This window comes from Aythya ferina, assembly GCF_964211825.1.
Source record: "Aythya ferina genome assembly, chromosome: 7".
NCBI lineage: Eukaryota > Metazoa > Chordata > Aves > Anseriformes > Anatidae > Aythya > Aythya ferina.
The window spans coordinates 33,115,731-33,135,888 of NC_140302.1; the positions used below are offsets into that span (position 1 = coordinate 33,115,731).

The 20,158-nt window shown below is 46.5% G+C and overlaps 2 long non-coding RNA genes across 4 annotated transcripts; one reads left to right on the forward strand and one right to left on the reverse strand.

The window, feature by feature from the left end:
* Positions 1-7,215: 7,215 nt before the first annotated feature.
* On the reverse strand, positions 7,216-8,618 carry LOC311439762. Of its 2 annotated transcripts, none has more exons than XR_014694979.1 (3): positions 8,410-8,618; positions 8,172-8,321; positions 7,216-7,865 (listed from the first exon to the last, which is right to left on the reverse strand). It is a non-coding gene; the product is annotated as an uncharacterized lncRNA (long non-coding RNA). The 2 variants fall into 2 exon arrangements; XR_014694980.1 differs by having other exon boundaries at positions 8,147-8,321.
* A 64-nt stretch (positions 8,619-8,682) lies between these two features.
* Positions 8,683-16,912, forward strand: LOC311439374. Of its 2 annotated transcripts, XR_014694692.1 has the most exons (5): positions 8,683-8,775; positions 14,242-14,412; positions 15,586-15,915; positions 16,008-16,215; positions 16,555-16,912. It is a non-coding gene; the product is annotated as an uncharacterized lncRNA (long non-coding RNA). The 2 variants fall into 2 exon arrangements; XR_014694691.1 differs by having other exon boundaries at positions 15,586-16,215.
* Positions 16,913-20,158: the final 3,246 nt, after the last annotated feature.

Below are 20,158 nucleotides of genomic sequence, written 5' to 3' on the forward strand. Positions count from 1 at the left end.
AGCACTTATAGGTAGCCCAAACTAATAATTTCCATGGTTTCTTCATATCCTCTTGTTACTGATAGCACAGATGGTGATTCCTTAATACCCCATCTTCTCAAGCACTACAAGAGCCCCTGGGGACCTACCAGGAGGGGACACTGGAGGAAAGTGCCCCTGAAGCATGCAAATGCTTTAAACCCCATAGCCAAAAGCAGGGTCCAGATTGGGCTCCAGCTCTCTGCAAGGCTGTGCTATTTAATGAAACAATATTGTTCTAAGATGTCTCTGAGTTTCTGGACCCTGCAGGTGTTCAGGGCAGAGCCCGGAGCTGTCGAATATGACCGGTGACTGCCCTTGGGACCTGTTCTGGTTCTGAAATCAGAAGTCCTGACTGTAACCATGGGGCTTTGGTGTCCGCCCTGCGTATGCATACCCTCATGCTTGTGCAGGAGGTGTTGTTAATTGGTAAATTTATGACGTGCTTAACATATTTACTCCCAACAGAGTGGGAAAAAATGATTAGAGTGTTATCCCAAGTAACAGAGTACAAACAGCATGGCTAGAAATCCATCTTGTCGGTGGCATAGGTACAAGTGAGTCTTGTTGGAATCTGAACACGATAAGGGGAAAGCCGAAGTGGAATTCAGTTCAGAGAGAAGTGAAGTCACACTCACGCACTTGTCAGCGTAGCTTGGTGGAAAGTAGGTCTTGTCAAAAACATCTCATTTGAGGTTACGGATTTTTGCTGATAAAGGTAAATGCACAGATTTTGCAAAACATTTCAGATAAAATTAGTCATGATGAGAGTTCAAGAGCTGGAAGAGTGAAAGACTGAAGGAAAAAAAAAAAAAAGTCCTCAGTAGGAAATCATCCAAATGGTGCCTTGGATACAGGAGGCCTCCCATCGTCTTCCTGACGCGTTCATGATGTTACCATGAGAGGTGTCACAAAAAGCAGGGGCTGTCAGAGTATGAGCATGTCTGCGTCAAGATTTTCTGCGTGTTTCCATAGGGACGTGTTTCCCTGGCAGACAGACGCTTTTCTGGGACAAAACTGCAGCAGAGGAGTGAGGGTGGGAGGAGGAGCAGAGCATGGGGTAGCCAGCCAACCCCATGGTCCGTGAAGGAGCACACTATTGCTGACACCATTCACCCCTTCTTGCAACCAGGTATCTCCTCATTCAGCCCAGCAAGCACTACTTCAGCTCAGAATCTACTCTTTCAGCTGCTGGCTCAAAAGGCTTGTAAGTACAAGGTAATGCTTGAAAGCTGGAGGGGAATTTCTCGCTTTGTTTCTGAAGACTTCCTGCCCTTCCTGTCTCAGAAATGTTTTTTGTTTTTTGCTCTCTGCACTCAAGGGGAAGTGTTTGAACAACAGCGGAGACTTGGCCAGAAAAAAAATCCGGCTGGTGTTCAAATGCAGTTGCCAATTCCTAGGGCCCAAACTCGAGGTGTCTGCAGCCCGGCCATGGGCAGCCCTTCAGGCAGAGCAGAGCCCCGCGTTGGGGGGCTGACTGCGGGTCCGTGAGGCCTGGTTTTGTTCCTGTGCCCTTCTGGTGACTGGAGGTGCTCCTTGCCTCCCCTTGGCAGCTTGCTCACAACCCCTTCTGCAGCTTTTGGAGGGCTCTCGGCAGATGAAAAGAAAATATCCAAGGTGTCAAGTGACAAGTGTCAAGTGAACTTGATGTCGAGTTCTCACAGATATGTGCCACCGGGACAGATTTCCTAATGGCATAACAATCTCTGGATTGCCTCTCTCCATTCAGTGAAGCAGGAGCCCAGACAAGTCCCAAAGCAAGGTCTGTTCTCAGGGAAGCAACAAGGCTGCGGGCTTTGGGGCCTCTGTCCCCAAAGTCCCTTCTCTGGGGTGCCTGCCCCTGGGGATGCTGTATGTAGGCAGGCTGAGCATTTAGTGGCAGCTTCTGCCTTCACCTTTCCCCTCACTTTGTCCTTTTAAGGGTTAAGCTTTACTTTGGGACATTTTGCACTGCAATATTAACAGTGCTTACGACTGTATTTATGCTCCGACTCCTCATGTTGGATAAACATGCCTCGTCTCGTTAAATATTCAGCTTCAATCAATGTGACTGTGGAAGGAGAAAATGGGTTACCAGGACAAAGCGAAGACGTGAGCAGGGCAGCTAAATGAGCCAAGAAAAGCCTCCATGGAGAGGCCATCCCAAGGCAGCAGGGCCTGCGTGGGCACCGGCACCGTGCTTGGCTGCGTTCCTGCAGCCCAGCATGGTCACAGCTGGTGGTGAGCAGGGTCCTGTGCATTTTGTGGTGTTTCTATTTCTATTTCACATAGATATCCAGCTTTGTACCTGGATTGGGTTCAGTCAGCTCTCCCCAAGCTTTAGGATGGGGAAGGGTTTTTGCTTAAGTGTTGCCCTCTGTGTGTTCAGAGAGCGTTGCGCTTAAAATGGTGGTGGTCGTGCAGCCAGGCTGGCCTTGGCGATTGCTGGTGGTTTCCTTGTGGTTCAGGAAACACAAAATACTCAAATATTCAGTATTTTAGGAGCTGTGCTCACCAGTAGGACCCACCTCAGTGAGACTCTGGTGAGGATCAGGAGATAGGGGGAAAAAAACACAACACCTTTCATAAACTTTCCTGTTAATGATATTTAAGCTATTAAAAAGCTATCTTCTACCTGCTCCAAAATCAGGATCCCCTGTGGAAACTGAAGATAAGTCGCTCATAAATAATCAGACAGTCCAGTGATCTAATCTGCCCTTTACTTTAACGTGGCTTACACAAAGCTTTTTATGCTTATCCAAACTTTGGCTCCACACGCTGCGAACCAGAGCTATTTGGGGCAAATCCTGGTGACCTCTCTTTCAGCTTGCACTCATCAGAAGGATGAACGGGAGATTACAAACCATGGGCTGGGTGTCCTGAGCCAGCAAATAAGGAGTACTCCCCATCCTGGGGACAACTCCTAAGGCACCAAAAGGCCCTCACCATGCCCAGCCCCTGGTGCAGCTCTCCAGGAGGCAGCTGGCCTGTGGGTGCTTTGGTCCCCTGCAGCACAGACAGAATCCCAGCTCTTAAAATATTTCTCCCTGTCTTTCTTTTTTTTTTTTTCTCTCTCTACTTTTAAGTTTTGCTCTAAATTTGCCCAGCAACTAGAGAAACGTTTTCATTCATACTACAACGAAAATAGCTTTCAGCCCTGCTGGCTCTGGCACGCTGAGGTAGTTCTTGGGAAAAGCTGTTTGTGCATCGTATTTTTTTACCATAAAAATATAGTTCAAACGTGCTTACTTGAGCTAGAATTGCATTTCTCAGTGGAATCAGAAATGTTATAGTTAGCTTAAGGTAACCACCTCGATTAGCAGAGACTCCTGAGAGTCGTGCAATAGCACAATGTCATTTAATTGCTTTTAAAAATAGCACTATGTAACAGCTGTGTGTTAACCCCTGCCTGCCTCCAGAAAGGCCAAAGGGCCTCGCTCATGGCTGGGGGAGAGCCCCCAGGGAGCAGCACAGGGGGACGTCGGTGCCAGCTCCCACTGATCAGTCCCAACAACAAGGCTGGAGGTGCTCGCCCTTCGTCTGCCGCTCAGCATCCCTGAAATGTGCTCTGCTGGACCTATCCCCAGAGATAGCTCCTGTTCTGCCACCGAGATGTCCCCCTAAGGTGGTGGAGGTGAAGCATTTTATATGTGCAATGGCACGGGAGAGCTGGGCTACGTCGGTAAAGCTAGCACCCAAATGGAGCAGGCTACAAAGCCCCATCCCAGGCAGGAAAAGCAAGGCCACAAAAAAAAAAAAAAAAAAAAATAATAATAATAATAATAAGCAGAAGTAGAAGGCAAATCTTCATATTGTCAAACTCTCAGTCTACAGTCACTATCTCGCTATAAAGAAGGGGCTGATCTGATCTGCAGTGGAAAGGTGTCAGTGGAAACGCTCCTGGATGCTCTGAATCCAGTGGTCAGATTCCAATAGAGCTTGAGACTTTCAGCTCCCTTTTTGCCTGAATTTTTCTGTGAATGTACCTATTTTTGCATATCTTTTCTTTAGACTGAGTAAAACTTCTTTCCAGGCTGAAGAATTACTGGATCACTGTACAACTCTCTCATCCAGGCAGGGCCCATCACAGCTGGGTGTGCATCCTGCTTCCCGGCAGCACTCGCCAGCATCACCGGGCTAACCCCAAGTGGGCAGGAGCTCCATTTGCAAAGCATTTAAGTTAACGTGGTTCTCGCAACTGAAATGCAGCCAGGAACAAATCTGGTCGCCATCACGCACGCGTGCCATTGAGACGTGGCTATCAGCAGGACGCACACGGGGCTGCTGCTGCTTGAGCCGTGCTGGCACCCCGTATTGCTGCCTGCTCGGGGTGGTGAGCGTGATGACCGAGTGGCATGTTGAGCTGCAGCCCAGATTTTGCTGTGCTTCACTTTTCAGGGGATTATTCCCTGTGTCTCTTGGCAGGAGAGCCTCACTAAGAGCACTGCCAGTATTTTTCTTGAATTATCAGAGTGCAAAAACCTCTTGGCAAGCAGCAGCCAGATAAACTTGTTTTGCAGACAGAGATTATTAGTGTCCCTCTTCCATATATGTGTATAATTTGCTTTATTTGATTTGTTCAAATGTCTGGTTTGGAAACCTCATTTTTGCACATCCAGAATAATGACAGAAACGATCGAGAGGAATTTTGAAAATTAAGAACCAAAACCACTGCAATTTCATCTGCAGCTCCGTTCTGTGAGTATTTAAGTGTCCTTAAATCACACTTAATTTGCTCATTCACAGGTTGTTCCTTTGATGGAGCAAGATACCAAATGGCAGTAGAGAAGCGACTGATTAGGATCATCAGCAATCAGTCCTTTTAGGCTCATTAGGTTACTTCACAGCTGCCTGATATCCTCCCGACAGGAGGAGCATTAGAGGAGCTTTCACGCTGAAACGAAGCAAAAAGAAATTAGTTTCAGCAGGGAAAAGGGATTGTCAGTAAGGGATTCTCTGATACCTCCAGCAGGCTGAAAAGCAGAAATATGCCTGTTCCCTTTTCACCCTGATGAAAACTGAATTGATGAAACAAGTTTTGATGGTGGGGAAATCAGGCAGATTTTTACAAGTGGTCAGGTGTTTGGTCCTGGGAACGTGGTGCTCTTTTTTGTGAGCTTATCCAAGCGTCAAAGCGCTTTTCCCCTGAGGGTTTGGCAGCCCTGCAGCCCTACAGATACCTCTAGCCTGGCCTCCCCTGCCCCACAGAGGGTTCAGACATCACCTGGCACTACAGCTTTGGTCTCTTCCCTCCCCTCTGCCCCTCTCTGGGTGCCTCTTCTCCAACCATTTGTGTGCGAACCACATTTTTCTTACAGTAACGTGGAACAGCACCCTGTCCAGGTACTCTGTGCACATAATGCTTTACAAATATTTTTCTCTGAGCTCAGCAGGAGAAATGCCTGAACCTCCCCTGCCAGAGCTGGGGTCTGATCCTGCAGCCCCGCACTGCTGTCGGACACCTCCAAGCTCTTCTGCATGCTTTAACCTGCACGTAATGTCACTGTGCATGTCTGATGTTACAGTTTGTGTTATGATACTTGGCAAAAATCGGGCTTGAAATCTGTTAACTCTGGCATCTACCCAAATTTGAGATGCTGAGTAACCCATGCGCCAATTGATGCCTGTCTTGGGTGTGATGTTTTCTGTTGCTGAATGTCTTTCCTGCAGAGTCTGCACTTTACAAGCATGAACAGTTTGATGAAATTAACTTGAAAATAAAATTATATTCATTAAACATCTGCGTACTGACAGCTTTTGTGGTTGAAAGGTGGCCAGGCTGGCAGGAGGCAGAGCATTGCCACGCATCCCACTGTGATGGGTGGGTGTCTGCAAGGCGCTGGGTGCTGCCTGCTCCCGCCAGCAGATGGTACCCGGGATTTACAAATGGCCTCGCAGGGCCTCGTGCTCTCTGCTGTTTGTTTCATCAGAAAATAAAGAGGAATCCCCGCGGTCTGACCATCAAACAGCTCATCTGCCAGACTCGCCCAGGGAAGCTTTCCCGAGGTTTGGTGCATTTTGCGCTCCCCATCCTTTTGGTGAGACATGATGGTCCCCAGCAGTAACGTGTCCTGTTAAATACATAGTGGGTAGGTCATTTTTAGCATGTTCTGAAAAAGTGATCACCCACTGGGCTCAGCTCAGCCCTGTGATGACGGCAGCCGTAGTGGAGAGTGAGGTGAGCCAGGGACCCAGCCCTGCTGCGCCCGGTGCTCCACAGACACAAAGAAGAGGGCTGAGCCCCCCGCCTCCACGCAGGCCCCGTTCCCCACAGGGACTCTGTTTCTACACAGAAATCCTTGCCTGCCTTTGTAGCTGTCCATATTTCTGGGGGAAGACGCTCCAGGTTGCAGCCCCTACTTCATCTCCCTGCCCCAGGTCGGAGCAGCGGGCGTTTCCCTGGGGCTGTGATCCCCTGGGGCAATGAGGGCACTGGTGTGGTGCTACCCAACATCCAGCAGCCCTTCCCATGGGGTGAGTATGGGTTTGGGGAGAACCCTGACACTGCACTGGTCATAACACCTTAACTACAAAGGTCCTGACACCCTCTTTCTGCTCAGGTGTGTGACTGAGCCCATCTCAATCTCCTGCAGCCTCCCTGTGCCACTGGTATCACTGAGAGCTCGCCTGTTCCTGAGGGTCACAGGCATGTCCCTGCAGGGACAACAACAAAGAAAGGTCGGGGTTGGCCCTACAAACATGACCACAGTGACCCAGAGCAGGGGGGAGGCTGCTGGGAGAGGGCTCGGCACCGAACACCAAGAAGCCCTTTAGGCCCGGATCCGTAAGTAGCCTGTTTTCAAAAGATAGCTAACTCTTTCCCCACGGATTTATAAACATTCCTCCGTGTCTGGAAACAGTGTTGTAACGTAGCTGACCGCGTCCACCGGTGGAGTGGAGCGTTTTAAAACAAACAAACAGAAGTGAGGATGGCTGGGACAACACGAAGGCAAGCTTTCTGCCAGGTTCTTGTTGCTGCCTTTGAAGCTGAGCAGCCCGCAGACCCGTAGCAAGGGCCACGACACCAACAGCCCGGCCCCTCGGCCTCTGTCTCCTCGGCTCTCCCACCTCCAGCTGGAGCGCAGCTTTTTGGTTTTAAGCCTAGCTGCTCTCTAACAAAATCCCGTCTGGTTAATTCTGCTCTAATAAGGAGGAAAAGGGGGATTTAGTGACAGTTAGAAATAATTAGTGCCGTAAGCCGCTCATCATAAACATCGACTCATGAGAAATGTGGTGAAGGGCATTTTCCCTCTAGGGTCTTGCTTTTAAAATCTAATCTGAAAGTCAGTGAAATGAGATATTCTTGACAGATAAACACAGGGGTGATGCCAGCCAGAGCACTGGTAAACAACAGCCATCCCTTATCTGCGCAAGATTGTCATTGTTAAACAAAATGTTAATTAACTTGAAAGAACAGGATGTGAAACAGCATCAGAAATGTAGCGTTGTCACTGATCTCTCAGTGATACCTGAATGAAGGCTGGTGCCAAAGGACCCGAGGGAACGGCGTGGAGCTGGGACAGGGGAGGGTCAGGCTGGGGGGAAGGGGAAGGGTCTGCACCCGGAGGGGGTCGGGCACTGGGACAGGCTGCCCAGGGCAGTGGGCACAGCACCGAGCCTGAGGGACTTCAAGGAGTGTTTGGAAACTGCTCTCAGACACAGGGGCTTATTTTTGGGTGGGCCTGTGTGGAGTCAGGAATAGGATTTGATGCTCTTTGTGGGTTCCTTCCAACTCAGGATATTCAGTGATTCTGTGCTAACGTGAAGTTAGCTCCTTTACTCGTTCACGTTCACATTTACCAGCTGCTGGGTTTCTTCACTGTAATGAAGAGCATGGGTCTCCTGTGGTCCTGTGCTCCCTGAGGTCACTGTAACCACAGGCAGAGTGTAAACATTTGATTTATATGAACCCAATGTCTGTTTTGTTATCTACATTGGGCTGTGCACCACCCAATCCTTCCCAGACAGTTTGCGAACTAGAGGTTGACATTTCTTTCAGGCTCGTAAGGCCTTCGGTCCCAGTTACACTCATTCCTTTTTCCTTTCCCCAGATCCGAGGTAGCTCACACTGCTGTTGCCTTTCCCACTGGAAAATCAGAACTTTCCCCTCCAGCTAACCCAGCAGCCACCGTCAAACAGCCACGCTCACCAGGCTCCTCGGCACACACGCTCACTTTTGGCAGGGTCTCCTCGGCACGTACGTGTGCTCTGGCCAGGCCTCGGCTTCTTGCGGTTAGCTGATGCAGAAAATCTGCTTGTTCGGGCTGAGGTGAGCTCCCTGGCTCAGTGGTGGGCACAGCACCCTTGGAGCTTGTTCTGTGTCTCTAGTGTTGAAGGAAAATGCCATTTAATAAGCTTGGAAGGCCAATATGTCTCCAGCAGTTAATAACCCACAGCAGTGAGATAACGCACTGTGTTCAGCAGCCCATGAGGCCACTTGGTACAGCAGGCTGACCCACACTTTGATGCCCCAAAATCCCGTGCAGAAGAGATGCTGGGGACCAGAGCAGAGGCTGGCACCAGTCCTACACCTCCCCAAATGTTTGTCAAAGCCTAGCCCATGACTCCCCCTAACGCATCAACCCTTCCCAATGTACCACAGCTGGAAACAGTGGCTCACAGCTGCTCTCTCCCTGACCAGTAGTAGGGCATAAATAATTTAAGCCAAGCCATGATTAACAAATCTGATCTTCCTGGGGGTTATTTGTGCTGAGTGACTCCCACTCACTGGGAGCAGCTCTCTGGTGGGACTTCCAGTAGTGCCATGCAGCTGCCCAGGTAAGGCCAGTGCTGGTGTATTTTAGTGGGTGAGGAAGGGTGTTTGAGTGGGAAGACATTAAATCCATCAGCTTATTTTAAAAGACAAATGTTAATTTTGTGATACATTTTCCTACATCAGCAGGAATTAACTCTTAAATAAGAAACTTCTCCAAAGTGCACTTTTTTATTTTGTCTTTTAAGCGTTCATTGGGAATCAGAGCTGTTTTATTTATTATATCAGCTATAGTATAGAAGCCCATAATTCACCTGCTGCAACATCCTTAAGAAGGAAAGGTGCTTACCCCAAGGTCCCAAATTCTGTTCTGCTGGAACCTGAATCACTTTTGAAGTGAATTCACTTTCAGTGCTGCACAATTGTCTAGTTTTGTGTTCCTGGCCACCTGGTATTGACTCTGGAACAGAAGGCAAGATGTGTTAATTACTTATAAATAATTATGTAAATGCACGTAGCAGTGCTTGTTGAAATTAAATATCCATTAGCACTTCTGGAAAAAAAAAAAAAAAAAAGAAATGGAAATCAGATGAGATATTGCTGCGTTGAAATGCTGTTTTATTTCACAATCAGTTTCCATGAAATATCTTGATGCGTATCGATTTACCCTGCTGAATAAATCTGCCCGAGGGGGAGTCGCTTTCAAGAAGGGACGCGCAATATTTATAACATCTGTGGGACCATCGAGAGAGCTCGAAGCAGCGGGTGGAGGAGGCTAAACTGCTCGTATCTGTATTTGTGAACAAGGAAAGAGTAATGCAGAAGAGAGACTTGTGTAAAGCTGCTAACGTGGCACCGGGCATTAAAAATAGAAATAAAATTAATTTAAAAATAGGAGAAAGGGTGCCTGCTGACCCTGGCTTGCAGCGTGGGGAATCAGAGGCCTCGTGCACACCAAGGGCAACCTCTGGGCATTCACTGAAGAGAAGCCATCTGTTCCCAGGGCCTTGCAAGACGGCGTGAAATCCTCTCTTGATTCTGGTTTTGGTTTCCTTCCTGTCCTCTTGCGGGCACTGCCCCTGTGCCCGCAGCTCCCACAGAGCCAGGGGAGGGCACGTGGAGGCAGGGGAGCTGGAGGATGGCTGAGGACCACATGAGCAGTGCAGAAACGGCTGAGGACCTTCGCTGACCTTCTGCCCTTTACTTGACTGCCTGTTCCTTTAAAACAAATTTACTGATGGGGTTTCTTTTAATTTTTTTTTTTTTTTTCTACCGCCATCCCCATGAGGCGTTCTTTCCTATGAGTCATGCACACCATAAAGAAATTACTGTTTGGCTCAAAGTTACGCTCCCATGCCTGGAATCAACATTTTTTCAGTGAGAGATAGGAAATGAGCTGAATTTGTGGGTGATTCATTATTTACTATTTTGACCTGAAAAGTGCTTTTGCCACTAGCTTTAAAAGAAGAGAAAATCATACAACAAGATTCCTGAAACACGAAACCAAAGCTATACGTGACTGGAGACACTAAGCGTGTTCTTTGAGGCCTTATTTACGCCATGTACAGAAATGATCCCTTTTATCTTTTGAGGCTGATTGTGCATTTCATCAGGATTATTAATGCTACTTGTGTCATTTCAGAATTATATCTTACTTATATAAAATACCCTTCAAGAGCTCATTTCCTCATATGGCTAAGAAATATGGTGTTTCTTATGCATTTATATTCTTTTATTTGAGCACAATATGACATAATGAGTCATTTTTTAACCCCCTGCATAGCCTGGAAGTAAATATCATACATGTACCTACGGAGCAGTCCTGGGCACTAAGGCCCATTTAAGCACAGAAATGCAGATTTGGAATAAAGTGGAATTCCAAAGGATAAAAGAGCAAATCGGAGCAAAACCCAGCAACCCAAATCTGATGCAACAGTCAGCGGCAGAGCCCCAGAAGTGACTTCCATTAGCGACAGCTGAAAGGAATTGTGGAAAAAAAATGCAAAAAGGTTGAGAACTGAAGGAACACAGAGGCCTTTCTTGCTAGTGGGATTTTTAAGAGTACTTTAGTATTAATTCCAGGTGGATTATAAAAGCTGTGAGTTGCCAGGAGGCTCCAGCAGCGCTGTTTGCCTGAGCTCCAGCCCAACAGGCAGGTCCTGAAGGCAGCCCAGCCTGTTGGGGACAGGGCTGTGACCAGAGCTGGTAACGAGGAATAAAACGATGGCACTCAGGAAAGGATTGTGCATCCCGATCAAGTGGCACCTCCCAGAAATGATGTTCAGTTTATTCACCTGAGGGCCTACCACCCTACTCAGGCACCCCTTGCTCCCCTGCTCACGCAGCCAGATCACCACTCTCCAGATGCAGCACTCAAGGTGCTACCAGACAAACCTGAAACACAGATGACTGAAGAAGACACATTTCTGCTCACAGCCCCTTCACGTCACCAGAACCCTCCTGGGAGCAGTCAGAGAAACCCAGCCACACACAGGCTGCACGGAAACAGAGTTTCTTGCACCTCTCCAACTCTGCTGCTGATTTTTCCTTGGCCTGGTGACTCCTCCCAGGCCGATATCCTGCCCGCTCTGCTGCACTTTTCTTGTTTGAAGTGCCCTGCCTGGTTAGCATAGCCAGCATTATGCCAGTTCCATCAAATGTCAATACGGGTTTTAACTTCTGCTTCATGTCAGGCCTGCTGAAGGTTTGCTCAATGCCAAAGCTTGCCCATTTTTCTTCAGATCCGTCAGGTGGGATTTGAAATGTATTCCCTCACCCTACAGGCTTGCCTCTGGGTGAGACAAAGCAGCTTTGAGGGCTCGGCCCCCCTCCACCTCCATCACAACCAGTGCTGGTATCTGAAAATGTGAGGGCCTTGCCCCACACGACTGCGTGTGGGTCACAGACCTGTCTGGCGTGGGGCCTACCACGGACCTGTGAACCAACACTGACCATATAAACGCCAGAAATCAGCCCTTCGCTTAAAGGAGTGAAAATAAAATCAGGACCAAGCTGTGAAAGCCTTGCTTGAACCCTTTAAAAGTCACTTTCTAAAATTAGATTTAGACATTTAGGTCATTATAGAGCAGATGCTGCCACCAAATTTGTTTGGACGTAACTCACTGCAGCGCTTCTGCCAATGGAAACAAATTAGAAAATGCTGGATAGCTCACCAAATCCTCCTGATTTATTCCTTTAGAACTAAAGCAGTTGAAGAAAGTTCTTAAGTCGTGCATCTCCATCCTTGGCAGATATTTACAAGAAAAGGCAATGATTTTAATTTTTACTGCAGGAAATGGAATGCATCTGGGACCAAGGAGTCTCTTTTGTGGTAGCCACTACTTCAGGTGGGAGGGGAGGAGGAGGAGAAAGGGATGAGGAAACTAAGTTCCCAGAAAAAGGACAGAATGTATTTATTTAAATATACGAACTAAAATATTGTTCAGAATGCTTTCTCTTGATTAAAGCGACCATCGTAGCACCATTTCCAGTTCAGTTCCCCCAGGACGGCTTCTGGTTTTGAAGGTGGGTTTTTAAAGTGCAGCTGGCATTTCTATCCACATTTTAAGTAGTCCTGTGTGGAGCCAGGAGTTGGGACTCAATGATCCCTGAGGGCCCCTTTGAACTCAGGTTATTCGATGATATAATGATGATTTTCTGATTTCATGTGGCAATATTTCCTTTCTATGCTCCATGTGAACAGATGGAGGAAAGTAGAGGCCATCGATGACCTCTCTTCCCATAAAAGCCACCGAAGACGTGCACAATGTTGCCAACTCTTGCAATTATTTTTTTTGCAAATCCCATGATTTGTAGTTAGGAAGAAGAATGGTTTTAGCTGGAAGCAGCTAAATCAGCATTCACCACCCCAAAAATATCTTGAGTCACAGAAAGCCAGAGTTAAACAAGCAGAGCCCCTAAAAGCTAATTTCCAAACAACAGCGAGATTTCAAGACATCCCATGATTTTTGGAGGCTGATTAATGAGCCTGAGCAGCGGTGTGTACAGCTAGCACACAAGCAACATCTAACATTTTCCTGTTTTCGCTTGGCTGCAACTACTTTAAACAATTACTTCAGCAGGGTTTAACTTCCAGCAGGGTATCTGCACTGCTGCTTGTGGTGAGGAGACCAGCGGCCTCTTGACCATCATTGGACACACAAGGGATGATTATTTAATGAAGATGATAATTACCAGACATGTCGAGGCTTGTGTAGCTGCAGAGAAACCCCGAGACTTCCCTCCCACTCCTCACCCGGGGCAGCAGTCAGGGGAAATGAGCTCTGTTCCCCATCCAAAGGGGTTGTCCTTGGCCAGCCAGTTTCACAATCCGCTCGAGCTGTTGGGGTTCTTTCGCTAATTCACAGCAGACCCATCTTTAGCCTTTTTAACCTTGGATGAGTGATTTCAGAAAGATGGGGCAGATATTACAAGATGAGGCGCTCCCCCGAAAGCTGTGGTAGGCCTGCAGTGACTGCAGCTTTTTGCAAGCTGTTTTACAGGAAATGAAATCTCAATGGCATTTCTGTCTCATTTCTGAACCAGCCGACCACGTTCCTCTTCCTTTTCAGAGCTTGAACAATGTGTAGCACAGTACATACATTACTACCCTGAACTCTGTTTTTGTTCATTGTTAAGGCCGTTGAAAATACAGTATTTTCACACAGCTTCCTCTGCAAAGCCAGCAGTTGACTACCAGCAAATGCCCTGTGAGTACAGGATGCACGCAGTACAGGGAAGAACGCTATTAGTCTTGCAAAGTCAGGTCCGCAGAAACAATGAAATGACAGGATCGAAACTTCCTAGGCAAGGTTAATCTAGGACCCTTTTGTGTAAAGCTCGTAATAAAGCCTTATGCTATATTAAAGAACTGTTTTTGTCATCAGGTGCCGGAGTGGCAAAGTATTCAAATATGAGGTCTCTGCATGTTCTGTGCACTTCTTGCATCTTACAATATGCTGCTTAAACACTCCTTTGAATCATAATTAATGTCACCATCAGGTTTACTGTGGCTCTCCTCTCAGTCTTGCCCCGTGAACACCACCAGTGTTTATTACTGATGCACTTTCAGACCATTTTAAGGTGTGAAGATTGAACTCCCCTGCATTCTTCCCTCTGGGAACAAGGAAATCAACCTCAGAGGTGTCCACCCTCTGTGCCAGTTGCTGCCTAGAGCCCAAGATTTTTGCAGAGGGTGTAGAGATAAGGTAGAGTTTCATTTACTTGACATACAGCTTTAGGTGGCTCCCATTACAGGAGTTATTGTCAGTTCTGGAGCTCTGAATCAGAGCTCTCCAGAAAATAAATCATGAATTACTTTGGGAATTGAGTTTAACTCAAACTTTTTAGGGTATACAGACTCTTCTCCTTAACCTGCTTCATGTCCAGAAGAGGTCCTCGGCCTGTGTGGTGAAACAGGCAGGTGTCACACAGTGCCACCACGGAACTGCTGGTTCTTGGTGCTGATTTACACAAGGTTAATTTACCCCTAAGAACATGCCCTTTTGAGGTATTACTTAATTTAATTTCAGGTTTGAATGTGTTGGTGTATGAGGGAGGCCGTGGAACCTCCCTGTGGAAGAGGATCTGGGGCTTCCCCCACCACATCGGTGCTGCTGCAACACTTGAAAAGGCCATAGTGTGAAATTCATTTGCTGGACACTCGTTCGTCTGGGTTCTCAAGACAGCTCAGCCCTCATAAGGTAAATAATTTGTGCCTTGGAATTCACGTCTGCTTAGGAGGCTGCATTTCAGGGCCTTTCTTATTTGTTTTTCTTACGCTGGCATTTTCCAGCGTGCCTGCATCTTCAGGTGTGGCACGTTATTTGTGTTAGGCCTGAGCTGGGATTCAACAAAAGCCAGCCAAGCCAGAGACACAGCACCTCAAAGAGAAAAGGTGCTACGGAACATGAATGCTTATTTACCCTGGGAAGAAGCAGTTCAAACAACATGTTTTCTTCCAGAGTTACCACGAACTTGCTGTTTAACTCCTTTCTCACCAAAAGCTGCCAAATTCCCAGGCAATAGCACGGCTCAGACAAAACACTGCTTCCTCCTCAGAAAATGGAAGTAGCATACAATTGTACTTTTTTTCTTTTTTTGGTGGGAAGAACAATTTCTAGGTTTCTTTACCATTTTCTGAGCTGATGATATGGGCCCAGGCATCCAAGACCTGGCGCTGCCTGGGGGAGGAGAGCAAAGGCCTTGCAGCTCCCTCGCGACTTGCAAGGATCCCTTTACAAAGCCGTACCCGTGCCTCAGCAGGGCCAGACCCATGGGTGCACAGCTGCTCGGAGAAGCAAGTGACTCACATTTCTCTTTCATTTCCTTTCGAAGCTGCTGCAGTGGCAGCGCTCAGCCGAGCGGTGCGTGCACGTTCTTTGCAATCGGGCCGCTTAGGTGGCTTGAAAACGCATCAACAAGGGGCAGCATATGGAAAATTCTGATTGAAAACATATGGGATGTTACCTCACACGAGAGACCTCTTCTCTTTTGCGGATGTTGATTTGCTCCACTCACAGCTATTTGGGGAAACAGCAGGGAAAATAAATTTCCTTTTTTTGCTGAGCGCCACCAAAACCCTGCGGATCAGGGAGCTCAGCATTACCGTGACCTCCACCGCTGGCAGCAGATGACTGCATTTTGCCAGCTGCAAGGCTTCTCTATCTTGAATCACTTATTTCCTATCAATAATTACTCAACAAAAGTTATTAGTTATGTATTACACAAGTCCTTGACACCACCTTCATGTTACTGTGAAAACCAGCCCTGAATCAGCTTTCACAGCCCTCAGACAGATTTGGGTGTCACCAGATGAAAAATGGGGCTATTACAGTAAAACATTTTTTTTTTTTTTTTTTTTTTTTCCTTCCTAGAGCTAATTGTTTTAATCATTTACCACTTCACATCCTGCTAGTAACCAGCTGCTTCTGCTTGCCATGCCTATGATTGTGTTTCTTTGCTAATGCCAAGGAGAGAAAGAGAAGTGGAAATGGTGCTAAATCCCAGTCTGTCCATCGCACGCAGCCCCATGGACCTGTGAGAGGCTGCGTGGGTCTGTAAGTCAGGCAGGGCCCCACGTTCCTACATCAGCAAAAACTCAAAATGAGCTTCAGACTCGGGAAAGTGCCAACAATTACAGAAGGTGAAACTGCTGGTGTTACAGCTTTCTTTTAATTTACTTCCCAGGTTGCCACAATTTCTAAGTGTGAACAGCAAAATCCTAAAAGCACCTTGCAGTTCATGAAGAAAATTAAGGTCCGATTTAACAAATGCATTTCATGCGATTTAATTTTAGGTGATTTTTCTGCCCATAAACAAGAAAAAAATACCAACCTGACAAGACGAGGATGCCTAACATCGTGCGTGCCTGTGCAGACACTACTCCTTCCAGCGCAACCAAAAGAGGCAGCCTGCGCTGGACTTACAAGCACACAAAGCTTTTTATTTCAAGCAGTCCAGTTTTGGTTTGATACAGTCGGGAATTTGGATGTTGGTCTGGACAGGTAAGCAGGCGGTGAAGCCTGCCCTGCAGAGGTGCTGGGGCTGAGCAGGGCTGGCGGGGGGAACCTGGCCCCAAATCACCATCCTTCACCAGGAGCACCACTCCCAGCTGCATGCCTGCAGTCCCTCTGCCAGTGTGTTTGGCATTGCCTTTCCTTCATTTTACTTGCAGGGGATCAAAAACCAATCTTGCAGCATTTGTTCTGACATCGCCATTAAGCCTCATGTCAATAATGGCATTATTTTTTACATCTGAAACTGGCTGCAAGTCGTTGTTCGTTTAATTCTCTTGCTTAAAAAATGTTTCTTCTCTTCCCTTCTTTTTCGTCCTCCAATTTCAGTGGACTGAAGTGAGCAGCAGATATTACTCAGTCCTAGTTTTGGCAATACATTGGTGACCTGGTGAGTCCTCATCTTGGCAATACCCCCACCATGAAGAAGCTGCAATTCGCAGTTAGGTATAAGAAGCTCTTGGTTGTGGTCTTCAGCTTCCCCAAATCCCTGCATCCAGAAGAGCTACTTGCTCTCACTTTCAGAGAGTCCTTAAATGTACTTTTTGCTCTTTTATGCTCCTTTCAGATTTTATGTGCTTTATTTTACGTGCTTTGATGACAGTACAAATAATTTCTGGCCTTGAAACTAAAGGCTTGAGAAGGACAGAGACAGGCGGAATGAATAAAGTTTTAAAAAATTTCCACACCATTTGTCAGATCGCTTTTTTCTTCAGCAGGAGGCTGGCAGAAGTGACCTGTGCTGGGAAATGCTTAGTGCATCAGCAGGGCCTTGGTGTTTGTAGGCTAATTTTTGTTTTGAGTATAACTTTTGACTCATGGAAAAATAATCTAAGTGTTTTGGGCTGGTCCCGGCCTTGATCTTCCTTGAATTCATGACTGTCTGTTTCAAAATAAGTGTGGAGAAGCTTTTATGATAATGTTTTTATCCTCTTGCTCTTTCCCTTGCCTGCTCCTTGAGAGGCAGAAGTCACCTCGAGTGCATTCCTGGGAGCTGTTTACTAGGCGGAGGTTGGCTTCGCCAGGCAGAAGAAATTCAAGGACCAGCTCCACCAGGCTCCTGCTGCCTCCTCGACCCACAAAGCAAAGTCTTGTGCTAAAATTCAATGCTGAGACCCGAAATGCAACCAGCCAGTTTTATCTAGAGGGCTCTAACAGTAGGTAAACAGCCAGCATCCCCCTGAAAGGCAGTAGGCTGGGAGGCACACACACCAAACAGAATCTAAACAGCTAAATTTAGTCCGGATAGGAAATTAGCTTGAGGTTAAGTAAAGTTTTCTGCTACTTTGTTTTGTTTTTAGATTACCCAAGAGATGTTCCTTCCTGGAAAGGGAAATAGGACAGAGATACATAGCTGTTTTTCAATCCCTTCGTTTACATGGCATCATTTCAAGTACGTTTTATCGTGTGTTTGTGATTTAAACCTTACCAGCTCATATTTTCAGAAGCAAGGGTTTGGCATGCCGGTAACAGGTCTGTGTGCAGCACGGCTCCATGTTGGTATCTGCCTCCTTTGCAGGGGTTTTCTTCTAAACGCTTCCCCACATGTGCACAGTGTGAAAGTCTATTAAAAATTTCTCTTCTCACCTAGTAGTTAGAATCAGTATTCATCACAAAACGACATTTCAGAATAGGTGGAAAATGACGAGCTCTGCTATGTAACGTGTAAGCCAGGGCTCCTCAGATTCTGCAGCTCCAGCCAAAGTCAAGTCAACTCTAAGCCACGGAGTTTCTGCATTCATATTTTGTCATCCATCCCAAAATTTTCCTTTGGCATCCTTTTGCTTTTGCTCTAGAGAGATGCTACTGAACCTAAATCCTGGAGCTAAGCACTCACAAAAGGTTGTGTGTTTGCCTGCAACAAACCGAATCTAAAATTTCTGATCTTTTTCATTAAAGATACCTATTTAGGTACTGTGGCTCTGTGTATACATTTTTTTTTTTTTCTCCTTGGTTTGTTTTATTTTGCAATAGCCAGGGTAGAAGTAAGTGCAGGAAAGCATACTGCTACAGGTTTATTTACTGAGCCAGGACATAAATCTAGTTGCTTGAGCAAACCCAAACTGTTTAAACAGTTGTTTGAGCAAACACGAAGCATGAGGTACACCAGAAAGGATCCTAAACAAGCTCTGAAAGTTGGGGGCTTAGGTTGTTGTTTTTTTTTTTTCTTTTTTTAACAGGGCTCTGCTGTCACTTCTTGTAACTGCTGGGGAGGCTATGGGAGAGGAAGAGGGCCCTCAGCACTCGTGTAATGAGGTTTTTGTTCACTTTGCTACCTGGGCTGTCTGAGCAGGCATCAGAGGGTGAAACCATGGGCTTCCATGGGCACATCTGCTCACCACTTCCCCTGCCTATGGCCCTTTTCTGGATGCATGAGTGGGTGGGAGCCAAGGGCTGCTCAGACACTGCTGGAGGGGAAGTTTGGGGCCTGTGAAGGAAGCTTTTACTGCCCTGTTGTACCCATGAAATAGCTTTCATGGCACACCTGGGACTATTAGGTACCCTCCTATTTTATTTAGGTACCTAAATGGTGTAGGTGGAGACAGAAAGAAATAAATGTTTAGCGTAGTGGATTGACTACACTTACCCTTCCGTGCATTTTATAAATCATTTTCTTTTGCATGTTCTGGTTTAGCTGCTCTTGATGCCCCATCTCCTTGGATCATCACATTCCTCCATGCCACTGCAAAACACAGTTACAAAACGATACCCTTCTGAAGCATTTTCTGCAGCACTGGCTGTGCTGTTTGGACAGGTGCGTGTGGCAGAGGAACAGAAGCGATGTTTAGAAGTTTCAGGATTTACCACGTCGACAAGGGGGTGCCAACATGTTACATGTGTAATGCGCGTATTTCTGGAAAACTATGAATCACATACTTTTTTTTTCCCGTCAAAATTACAGATGTTTTCTAGGATGTCAAATCTGTAACCCCTTCCAAAAAGAAAAACAAATTAAGTATGACTAGCTGGGCTGGTAGGGAGGCAATTTTTAAGACTGGGAAGTAAAGCAGATCGCATCCCATATGGCTGCCTACCTGTGATGGGGAAGGGCAGAGGCAAGTGCCATATGGATAAGAGGCATGGGACCAGTTCATTCTGGTGGTGACTGAAAGGTGATTTTACAAAATATATGGGCTTCTTTACTACACAACACAGCTAATGCACCTTGCTGTTGATTTTCCCCCATGTGCATTGAATTAAGCCTGCAGCGGATGAAGCGTCTGCAGCAAACCAGGTGAGAACTGGCTTGGTCCAGCTCCAGATTGGCAAGGACCTTCCAGCAAACACTCATCATCCCCCTGAGCCTGAAGGAGCTAAAAGCAAACAAGAAGAACCTTGTACAGCAAGGAACAAACTCATATACACTTGAGAAAGCCTTCACGGCTTTTGCAATTGCAAGGAAATCTTGCTCGCTGGTGTCTTTGTGAGTACCTGGTGCCAGTGCTTTTCTTTCTGAACTGTATTTAGGAGCCAAAACATCACAAAAAATAATTTCCTTTTATGAAGTCTTCTTTCAGGTAAAAGCAGTTAAACTCAAAGCTTCAGCAAACCACTTCTACAGCAAAGTAAGAATTCCCACAGCAAAAACAGTGCGTTTGTCTGTGAAATTACCTTCATTTGGAGGAGTAATTTGATGTTGAGAAGAAAGGCAAACAATTACAGCAATCTCATCCTGCACTGCAAGTATATTCATGCTTTTTTCTGCCTTCTGATGGCAAAGACAATATTTACATACGCATACAAATCATATCACATGTTTAACCAGCGCTAGAACTGCAGCTATTAAAACCACAACAATATTTTGTTGATATTTTGAACACTTATCAGGAAAAAAAAAAATAACACAAGATATTCATAAAACAGCTGGATCTCTGCAATTGTTAAGTGTCACGATCCCTTTCTAAGGAAGCCCTTTATCATCCAACAGGGCATT